General features: G+C 38.3%; 1 pseudogene; it reads right to left on the bottom strand.

Moving 5' to 3' along the window:
• Window positions 1-4,420: 4,420 nt before the first annotated feature.
• The window catches only part of LOC129494581 (arf-GAP with GTPase, ANK repeat and PH domain-containing protein 1-like), a 38,390-nt pseudogene continuing 31,725 nt past the window's right edge, over window positions 4,421-11,085 (bottom strand).

The following is an 11,085-nucleotide window of genomic DNA, read 5'->3' as shown; positions in this document are numbered from 1 at the left end:
CAGGAGATGAAAATACACATATAGAGCTAATAATCACATACATATTGTCCTTCTAAGGAACTGGTTGAGAGTTGAAAAGAAGAATCAAGTGTTTTGCTTCTGTTTGCTCTAGCAGAGAATGTCCTTCAAGCCTTCTCCAAGAGCAGGTGGGGAATAGGAGGCCACACTGGCAAGGTTGAGCCCCAAGCCAACCCCTTCCCTGCCACTCCTGGTGTTCCCCAAACCTATTTTAAGATCAATGTTATTAATATTCCTCATTAGGCCACTGTAATCGAAACAGTTTTCTTTCATAGAGAGTGATTTTGAAAAAGCGTGAAATCCTCAAAATGGTTTAGATGAAAGAAAAAGGAAGTAGTGTGGAAATAGCTTGGGTCTTTTTATTATTTTGTTTAAAGGAGGATATTAAAATGTTCACCCTGAAGCTTTATCAAATGTTTTGGAGATTCTTTGTACCTCTGTTCAGTAGTTATAAATTTGAGGACTCCATGCTGCTTCCACCATGGGCATTTTTTTCAGCAACTTTATATGAAGAAGAGGGATTTTTGAGTTTCGTTGTCATGGTAACCCTATATTCAGGTTGAAAAGCTTTATTGAATGTTTTGGGTATTTCTCCATCGCAGCCTTCATTTAATAGATTTTGATGTTCAAATGTTTAAATATACTACTTCCTCTCTCCTAGGATTGTTTGGCTATATATATATATATATATATATATATATATATATACACACACACACACACACACACACACACATATACATATATATATGCATATATACTGTTAAATGCTTAGGTACCACAGAAAAGAAAATATGCTAAATATTATTTTTCTTTCTCTTCCTCTATCCCTGTTGGTCCCTAAGATTTTCACTTGTGAAAAGCAAAGGAAGATATGCAGATAGAGTCTCAGATACAGGGAAAGTACATATCCTCTTATTGTATCTCAAAACAGTACCTCAATGTATTTCTGGAAAAAGCCATAATTTTCCCACATTATTTTCTTTATTCAGAAGGATGAAGTTGATACAAGGGTAAGGGACAGTGGCAATAAGAGGGGACAGACAAGTGAAACAGGAAATCACAGGATATTAAAAATGTGATCCTAACTATTTGTCCTTTTTCCTTGTCATTGCCCAGCATTTCTAAAAACATTTTTCTAGAGAATGCATGTGTGCCATCAAGGGTCAATGCGAGTTTCAAGGTAAAAAGGACTTGCTTGTCTATATGTTAAGATGACACTGGGTTAGGCAAAGACTTTAATATCCTTCTGTGCATTGTGATATCTTTGAAGGATCAAATATTGGTACCCAAATATTGGGACCAAGGTCCTTGGGGGGTGGGTCACCTACAGAACACACTTTGCGCAATGCTGCTTTCTAACAGGTTCCTACTGTTCCAAATGTGAACAGAATAGAAAAGATTCCTGAGTGAGTCAGCAAAGTGACCTCTTGCCCTACTCCATATCTGGAGAATACACTTGAAGAGATAGTGACTCAAAACAAAATAGGACAGAGCTCATGCGGGGAAAATTAGAGACCTCATGACGATGGGCCTCTCCATCTACTAGAATAAACTCTACATATGTGCCCCCAAGAAACTGATGGTAGCCAGCCTCCAAGAAGCAACTCTGGGAAGGACAGGATGTGGGTGTCAGAACTTACCCTGAAATTCTGCCTTGAGGATGATTCTATGGAAGCAAACTCATAGGGCAGGACATACAGAAGCAGCTTTGACAGCCTCCAGCACAAATGCTCTGCTATTTTTCCCCACTCGTGTATTTTATTCTGAATTTAAGCCTTTTATTATCCAGTACAGTAACTACAGTAATAGGAGCCTAGAGAATAATTTTCAATCAAATATAATTTTCTCTGAAACTTGAAGAAAAAAATCACTTAGTTTCTCAAACTGAAGCTTTATACCTTTTAGACTACGGTTTGCAGAGACTTAATATTTCTGTTCCAAATGCAAAAACAATTAGAAATCATTACCTGCATCATTCCAATATACATTATTTGGACTTCTTATTTTGTACTGAAACACTCTAATAAGGGCAAGTTCATGATGATGATGATGATGATGATGATGATATTATTCAATACTTACCACTTTTAACTCGACATTAGAGTGTCTCTTCCCAGCGGAGTTATTTTATAAATACAATCCCAAACAAGGGTTTTGGTGATTAATATCAGCAAAAACACCTAATTTTTTAAGGATTGTATTTATTTATTTGAGAGAGAGAGAGAGAGAGGGAACAAAACGAGCGGAGGCATGGGGGAGAGGGAAAGGGAGAAGCAGACTTCCCGCTGAGCAGAAAGCCCAACTCAGGGCTGGATCCCAGGACCTTGGATCATGACCTGAGCTGAAGGCAGACATTTAACCAGCTGAGCCACCCAGGCACCCAAAAACCAAAATTTTTGTTTATGTAACATTTGTTAGCCAGAGATGTTTCTCCTAATTTCATCTTCCAGCACCCAACCAGCATCCTCCTTTGCATGCCATTACATAACATACATCAAGAAATGAGTGGGAACGTTGCTAAAGAAGCAGAAAGTGTGCTGTCAGCCTGACCATGGCCCTTTCATACCATAGCACTGTGGCTTTGCTCGGGAACAAGAAATCTCTCCCTGACAGAACCCATTCCATAACTAAATTGTTAGTTGTTGGGTACCTCACTGTCTTAAATCTGTCTAAATCAATTCTTATACTCTCACCATAAAGGCCCAGTTTCCCCAAAGCTCACTGGTGGAATCTGCAGAGTGCATGTGCTCACATAACACGGGCTTCTTCAGGCTCTGCCGAATTGGTTTCTCCACCGCAGTGAGTTAAGGAAGGCAGCTCAGTCGGTGGTGGTGGTGCAAAAGCCAGACCCCTTTACCAGGTCGCAAATTCATCTTCCACAGGCTGTTGAGTGTTGGCCGCCAGCAGCTCACAGCTTTCCTCTTCTCTGGAGAATTTCTCTTGGCTTTAACTGGGCCACCACATACAGGAATAACCATCCTGATTTGCTGTGACAGTCCCAGTTTCAGCACTGAGAGCTCTGCATCCCAGAAAACCTCTCAGTCACCAGCAAGCAGAAATGGTTTCTTTCCCACCTCCCTCCCCTTGTGACTAAATGATACAGAGAGCACCCCTAAGGGTTAGTTCAAGATTCCACTACAGTCAGCGCTGTGGTGCAGTTCCTGCTCTTGAGTTCCAGACCAACTTGGAGGGTATAATTGCTTACCTCCCTCCCTTGCTCCTTCCTCCCTCCCTTATTATGCTCTTTTTCCTTGGGGTATTCCTCCCATAAATCATGTGTACCCAAATCCTTGTCTCAGGCTCAGGAACCCTACCCTATACAAAGACAGAAAGCCTTTCAGTTGTAGGGAAAGGAGCTCCAGGAGGACAGCAAAACATAGGAGGAAGTGGGTTTTGAAGTAAAAGTCACCCACATTGATATTCTACTTATTTTGCTTGCCAGATATGTGACCTTAGGCAAGTTACTGCAACTCCCTCTTCCTCTATTTTATCACCTGTTAAATGGTAATAGTAACATCTGCCTTGCAGGATTACTTAATAATGGGTAATACTTTAGGCATAGTCAGTGCACAGGAAAAGATACCTTTTCTAAAAATCCTCAGTATCTATCTAAACTGGGTGCTCCACTGAGTGAGTTCTTCATAAATGTTAACTGCATAAATCAACCACCCTAGAAAGACATTCTACTGTTATAATCAATCTAAAAGGTGTTTACTGGAAAAAAAAACATTATAAGTCTAATTTCATATATGGAGGTGAATAAAAAATTTCTCCAAACTACCAGACAATTCTGATCAAAATTCTTTTAACTCTTAAATTTGTCTTCAAGGGTTATTCCTAGATTTTTTATTAAAAATAAATAACACTTTTTTAAAAAATTTTTTTACAAAGATTTTATTTGAGAGTGTGAGTGACCAAGAGCAAGAGAGAGAGCATGTGCATGTACATAAGCTGGGGCAAAGGCTGAAGGAGAGACAGAGGGAGAAGCAGGTTCCTCGCTGAGCAGGAAGCCTGACTCAGGGCTTCATCCCAGGACCCTGGGATCAAGACCTGAGATGAAGGCCACCCGGGTGCCCCCACCCCACATTTTAAAGTACAGCTCAGATGCTGTTTTTCCAGTGACACTTTCCTGGAGCACAGTGGTTTTAAGAATGCCCACCATGCAGTGAATTCTCCAGAGTCCTGGCACCCTCAGCTATGGCCCTGAGAACATTCACCAATTACTGTAGGGCAATAATCACCATTTATCACTTCTTTTCTATGATAAAGTGCTTAGTGAATATTTGTTGAATATTAATTAAAAATGAAACTCCCCGAGAGAATGACAAAAGGCACAAAGAAGCATTCAATCCTCAAAGGTGTTCATCTTCAGTGGAAACACCATGACACAGCATTGTCCTCACCATAGCCTTGAAGAGGGCTGCAACTCAGCACAGCTCTTGAGGACAGTGAATGTGACCCAAGAAGAGCTGCGGTCACTCCACTTGTGAGAAAGGAAGACTTTGAAATGTCTCTGTGTGGAGTCCAGGGAGGGCTTCGTCTGCCCCTGGCTGCTCTCTTCCCAGACGCTGTTGGCCAGCTCAGTCCCAATGGATGACATCACCTTGATAAGCTCGATGGCCAGTCGTCGAGGTCCAGCGACCGGACTCAAGAAAGGTGGGTGCCAAGGTTCTTGGATCCCTGAGCACTCGATGCACATGAGGGCTCCCAACTTCAAACTGGCCCAGTTAGGATTCTGGGTCTCGCAGTCCACGCAGTGGGAATTCCTGTGAATGTTTCTTATCGACTGCAGAGCCATGGCCTTGCTCTGGCTGGTCAGCTGGGCCTTATTCTTGCTGCTCTCACAGGATTGTAAGCTGGCTAGGATCAGACTCTCCATGGCTTGGACCCACGCATCCTGCTCTTCATATATGGTGGCTTCAAAGTGCCTTGTCTGGCCAGTGAGGGACACAATGATAAACTCAATGTTTTCTTCTTGTTCTGAATTTGGTGAAATGTGTAAACTGCTCATGTCCTTGGACAGGCCATTGGTTTTATGGCTGGAGATGGGCACGCAAGCTGATGTGGCTCAGGGTGGCCTCTTCTCTGGGACTTTCACAGTGGTTCTCAGAAGATCAATCTCTTTACCATGAACATTCTGCAGGTAATCATGTAAACTTGGGTGGAGGGTCAGCATGCCGTTGTTGCACAGGGTCACGTATTTTTTTCCACTCCTTGTTCAGCGATTTGCCACTTCACTTCAACAGCATGCCCTGATTAATTGGGATGGCTCGATCGCTCCTGATGCTGTCCACCCGGCTTTCCAGGCCTTTCTTCTCAAGAGAAGAAGTTCCTGTGAAGACCCTCCAGGCTGCTAATGCAACACTTAACCCTGTTTATTTTCATAACACAAATGCCAATAAAGGTGAATTTGACTTAGTGGACCTTTTGAAGCTGGATGCCGTCTCTCTTGATCAAGATAAGCATTTGGCATCTAATTCAGAAATAATTTTGCCTATGGATAAATGTTTAGACATTGAAACTCCTAAAGTAAGCGTCTATTCAAAAATATGTGGGCAAAGCATCTTTGAAACCTCTTAGTGACAATGGAATTATTTCCCCTAATAGTCTTTGGTCACCAACTATTGAAAGGTAAATATATGAATGTTACAAGTCCATTGAAAAGAGTAAAGAATGTAAGTAGATTTTTTTAAAAAATGAAAGTAAAATGAATAAAATGTTTATACATTTTGAATAGAATATATTTTTAAGTGGAAAAAATTTGTATTTTTTGGAATAATCATATTTTGGTGGGATATCAGGAAGTTCAATTTTGGAGGTAAATATTAAAATAATAATTATGTAGCTGTAACAGTTATTTTATTGTATAGTTATTTCATATGCACTCTTCTAACAAATTTTTAAGTGCACAGTACAGTATTGTTAATATAGGCACAAAGTTGTACAGCACATTTCTAGAATTTATTCTTGTATAACTGGAATTTTATATCACTCACTTCTTTTCTCCTCTCGCAAATGCTTTTCTACTGTTCTATGAGTTTGACTATTTTAAATGCCTCATATAAGTGGAATCATGCAACATTTGTCCTTCTGTGACTAGCCTATTTTACTTAGCATCATGCCCTCAAGATTCAACTATGTTGTTACATATGGCAGGATTTACTTTTCTTTAAGACTCAATAATATTCCATTGTATGTATACACTGCATTTCCTTTATCCATTCATGGTCAGTGGACATTTTGGTTGTTTCCATATCTTGGCTGTTCTGAATAATACTACAATGAACACAGTAGTGCTAATATCTCTTCTGAATCTTGATTTCAATTTTTTTGATAAATACCCAGAATATTGGATATATGGCTCCAACATAGTAGTTCTGTTTTTAATTTAAATTTTTCTGTAACCCACTGAATTCAACCACAGTTTTTGATGTGTAATAGAGGTTCTGAGATACAATAGAGGTTTTGAGAGAGGTTTGGCGTTCTTAAAAAGTGAGCAATAACTTCTACTGGGTGGTTCAGTGGTTGTCTGCCTTTGGCTCAGGTCATGATTCCAGGGTCCTGAGACAAGTCCTATTAGGCTCTCCACAGGGAGCCTGTCTCTGCCTCTTTTTTTGTGTCATTCATGAATAAATAAATAAAATCTTTAATAATAATAATAATAACTCCTACTTACTAAGTCCTTTCTAGAGTTCTGCAGCAACTGTATTACTTATATAACTTTTAGCTTTCACAATCTTGGAGTATTGAGACTACCAACGTTACAAACAAGTAGTGAGATTACCAATGTTACAAATCAAGTTAGTTAATGCTATATCACAAAGGAAGAAAGAGTACGAGAAATAACAGGGAGGAGGAAAATAAATACCAACCACAAGACTTTCTAGAAATTTCTCTTTAATTAGAAATCCTTAAAATTAAGCCATCTTGCAATCAATTTGACTTGTGTATGATGACTTTGCATTTAGAAATATGCCCTTCTTTTTCATTGACTTATGATCCAGTAATCATGATACATCCTGAGAATTTCAGAATTGTTCACAAATTTATCTGTCATATCTGATTTCTATTCATCCTCCATACCAAGTAAAACTTGTATAAGCTGTATAAGCCTCCTCATCTTTATATAAAGTAGCTGTCCATCCATCAACATTCTTTACTAAGGACAAAGCAGAATACTTGACACCCTAGAAGAATTTATAGCTACTCAAATATGAATTCAAATAACAATTTTATCCTGAAACCATGGACTTAAATACCAACTCTATTCAAAAGCAGAGGGAGGGGAAAAGAGTGTTCAACTCATATGTAGAGTCCTGAGAATAGATTTTTTTTCATAGAGCCTAATTTATGAACTTATAATTGACTATGGGCATCATGCTTTAATTATGATTTTGAAAAGGCCCTGGCAGTAGACTGGCTCTGACAGCCTGTGACATGGTGTGGGCTTAAGAGAATAGGTATTTATACAGGCTGTGTCAATCACCCAGTACATGCCATTTCAACTGCCTGTCCCAATCAGGGCCAGCATCCAAAAGTATAGCAATTAGAATGAAGAGATGAAAAGCACTGGGGACATTACAATGGAAGTCAATGGCCAGAGGAACCCACAGAGACAGCACAAAATGTCACCTTCATGCAGACAGCTATTTTAATACTGATAAGGAAAACTGCAGTCCTTTGAAATGGGGTCACATAACTTGTTGAAATAGAGAAGAAAGAGCTAATTTAACAAAATCAAAGGGCTCCCATATTTCCCAAGGAATTTAGAGATTCAACTCTAGATTTCACTTTCATATATGACATAACCTCTTAACCCAGGATCTAACCGGTTAATATTACATTCAGCAAAGTCATTAATTAGATTCAATGCTGTCCCCTTTCTGTCAGCATTTAGTGAAGAGAACAGTGAAGAACAGGGTCATTGCTGCAAAAGCATTACATTTAGAGTCAGAAGGTATAAAGCCACATGTTGATTCAACTTATTCTACCTTTGAAACCTTGAACAATATTCCAAATCTCAATTCTTTTACTATGAAGTGTGACAATAACATAGAGCCACTATGCAAATCCCTTGATGCCAGACATGCACTAACCATAAAAAGACAAATAATACAAAGAATCATCATTATTGAAGATTGTAGTATCTATTGCCATATTAAAAAATATTCTCAAATTTTCCATCTGGAAACAACAAACATTTATTATCTCACATATTTTAGAGGTCAAGAATCTGGTGGTGGGCCTGGCTATATGGTTCTGGCTCAGGACCTTCATGAAAGCTGTGATCAAAGTGTTGGCTGAGGCAATCTCAAGGGTCAACTAGGGTAGGATCTGCTTCCAAGCTCACTCATAAGGAAGTTGGCAGAAGTACCACTTTAACACTCACTTGTGTGACTATTCACAGACCTCAGAAGACTTGTTTGCATGTGTATTCACATGGGCCTCCTTACAGGGCTATCTTACCGCATGGCAATCAGCTTTTCCCAGAGTGAAGTATGCAAGAGAAAGCAAGAAAGACTAGCCAAGAGGAAACCACAATCATTTTGTAATCTAAATTAGCAATTATATGCCATCACTTTGGCTGCATTTAATAGAATACTTAAAGCAAGTTACTGAGTTCAGCCCACATTCAAGATAGATTATATAAGGCTGTGAATGCCAGGAGGGGCCACTGGGCCCATCTTAGAGCTTACTCCAAAAACTAGCAGTACCTGTAGAGATTCGGCTAAGCCTAGCAATTAATTTAGTCAAGGAGTAGATGAAAGCAAAAACAAACCTAGCTATTTAGGTTCTTTCCATGATTTTTACTTTATTTAGGACACATAACTAATCCATTCAGCTGTTTTATCTATACATACTCACTGTGTGTTAAGCAATGAAAATTCTGAAAGTTCATGTATAATTTTTTTCTCCACTCTTTGGAATGCAGACAGCTGTCTACTTATAAGCTACTATGCAAAGTCTAAGGGTCAATTATCCATTTCACAGAGTATCCATGAGTAAGCTTGTCAATCTTATGCTATGCTTTAAATTCTTCTTCATTTCCCCATTTCCTTGGCTAACTAATTTTATCTACAATTTGCATTCAAAAGTAAGTGACAAGATAAGTGGTTTATACCTTGAGTCTGTCTCCTCTATTTCCCAACCTTTGATTAGCAACCAGGAAAAACTTACCCTTTCAGGGAAGGAGCTAATCAGATAGACCAGCACTGACTGTGTCCCCACACAAAATGCCTGAATTAAAATTTAAGTTTAAACATAATGTACTAAAAATCAAGAATTTTAAAAACAGTCCTCTAATTCAACCTAATTTTCAAGAAGGAAAACTTAGGCCAAAAAACACCATATCTGAGAGCAGAAAAACAAGTCTCTTAGTTCTAAACGTATGTATATAGATAGATAGTTCCTGAAGAGGAGGAGAAAGGTAATAAAGCAAAAGAAATATTTGAAGGAAAAAAAAAAGAAATATTTGAAGAGATAATGGCTGGGAATTTTGCAATGTTGTCAACAAATAAATAAATAAAACCACGGACCAAAATGCCATGAACCTCAGACAAGATAAATAGGACTAAACAATAAAATCACAGATAGCCACTTAACAAAATGCTGAAAAATCAAAGATAAAGAGGAAAACTTTCTAAAGTTAGAATGGGAAGAGACATGCTTGTGCACAGCGGCAACAAAATTAAAGCCAAAAGACAATGAAACAATAATATTTTAAGGAGCAGAAAGAAAAAAAAATGACTGGATATAATTCTACCCTGGCAAAAACGATTTTTCAAAGTGAAAGCAAAATAAAGAATTTTTTTCAGAGAGACAAAAACTGAGATAATACATTTCTAGTGGGCCTGTAGTACAAAACATGATAAAATAATTTATTCAAGCTTGAAGGAAAAAGATACCAGATGAAAGCCCAGATCTGCAGGGGGAAAAAAAAGCCACCTCATATGCCTTTGCTTTGATTGGTTTACATTCTTAAATATATTTTTGATGTAATATTTTTCAAATGCAACCAGATGGAAGACATAAAAACAGCTTATTAGGCAAATATTCTATATTTATCTTCACACTTTACAGTCAATATATAATTTGTGAATCTCAGCATTTTATGGTCTCTATCAGAAGTCACAGTGTATTTCACATATCAACTTGACTCTCTACAAAGCTGTTAATTCTCTGCCCCCCCCTCCTCCTTCAAACTGCTTCCTTGTTGGCTCCATGATGTGGCTCTAAGACTCCACATTGCTCTCAAAGTGTCAAGAGAGGCCAGACAGTACAAAGGATATTCATTCTCACAAGTCATGAAAGGACTGATATTGCCACCACAGGGCCTATCCCTGATCTGGGAAAAATAGAAATTTCATAGAAATAAAATTGTCTTTGTTAATATAGAAAGTTAGCTTTGCCCTTGAAGTTGCTGTGTGTGGGTTTCAACAGTGAAGTAAAAAAATTGAATTTGTGTTTTATTATTTGTTTTTGTTTTAATTTTGCCCTTTCAGCACATATCTGTTATCTTAATAATGTCTTTGACCTCCAAGTTTTCCAGTTTGGCTCTCACATCCTGCTTATTCTCTAAGTTTAAAGAGTTAGTAAAAGTTAATAAAATAAAATCAGGCCTATGGAAAGGCATTTGTGTAAAATTCCTAGAATTGAGATGGATGAATTCTATAACAGTATGCTATTGTTTGTATTAAAACAAATTTTGAGGGGCACCTAGTGACTAAGTGGTTGGTTGATCGCCCGCCTTTGCCTCAGGGGGTGATCCTGGGATCCTGGGATTAAGTCTCACATCAGGCTTCCTGCAGGGAGCCTGCTTCTCCTTCTGCCTCTGCCTCTGCCAATGTCTCTGTATCTCTCATGAATAATTAAAATCTTTAAAAAAAATAAAATAAAATAATAAAAAAGTTTGAGCAGTATTCATAGTTTGTTGCTATAAGAGTTTGTTAAACATACTTTTAATTCCCTTTTTAAAAACTCTTAAACGTAGTCTGTTATACTCAGAATTTCTTAAGGCAATCTTCTCAAATGGCTCCAATCTACCTAGCTTAAACATGACAATTT

Source organism: Nyctereutes procyonoides, unplaced genomic scaffold, assembly GCF_905146905.1.
Source record: "Nyctereutes procyonoides isolate TBG_1078 unplaced genomic scaffold, NYPRO_anot_genome, whole genome shotgun sequence".
NCBI classification, from domain to species: domain Eukaryota; kingdom Metazoa; phylum Chordata; class Mammalia; order Carnivora; family Canidae; genus Nyctereutes; species Nyctereutes procyonoides.
The sequence above is the reverse complement of the archived record's forward strand: the minus strand, read 5'-3'. Positions and strand labels throughout refer to the sequence as shown.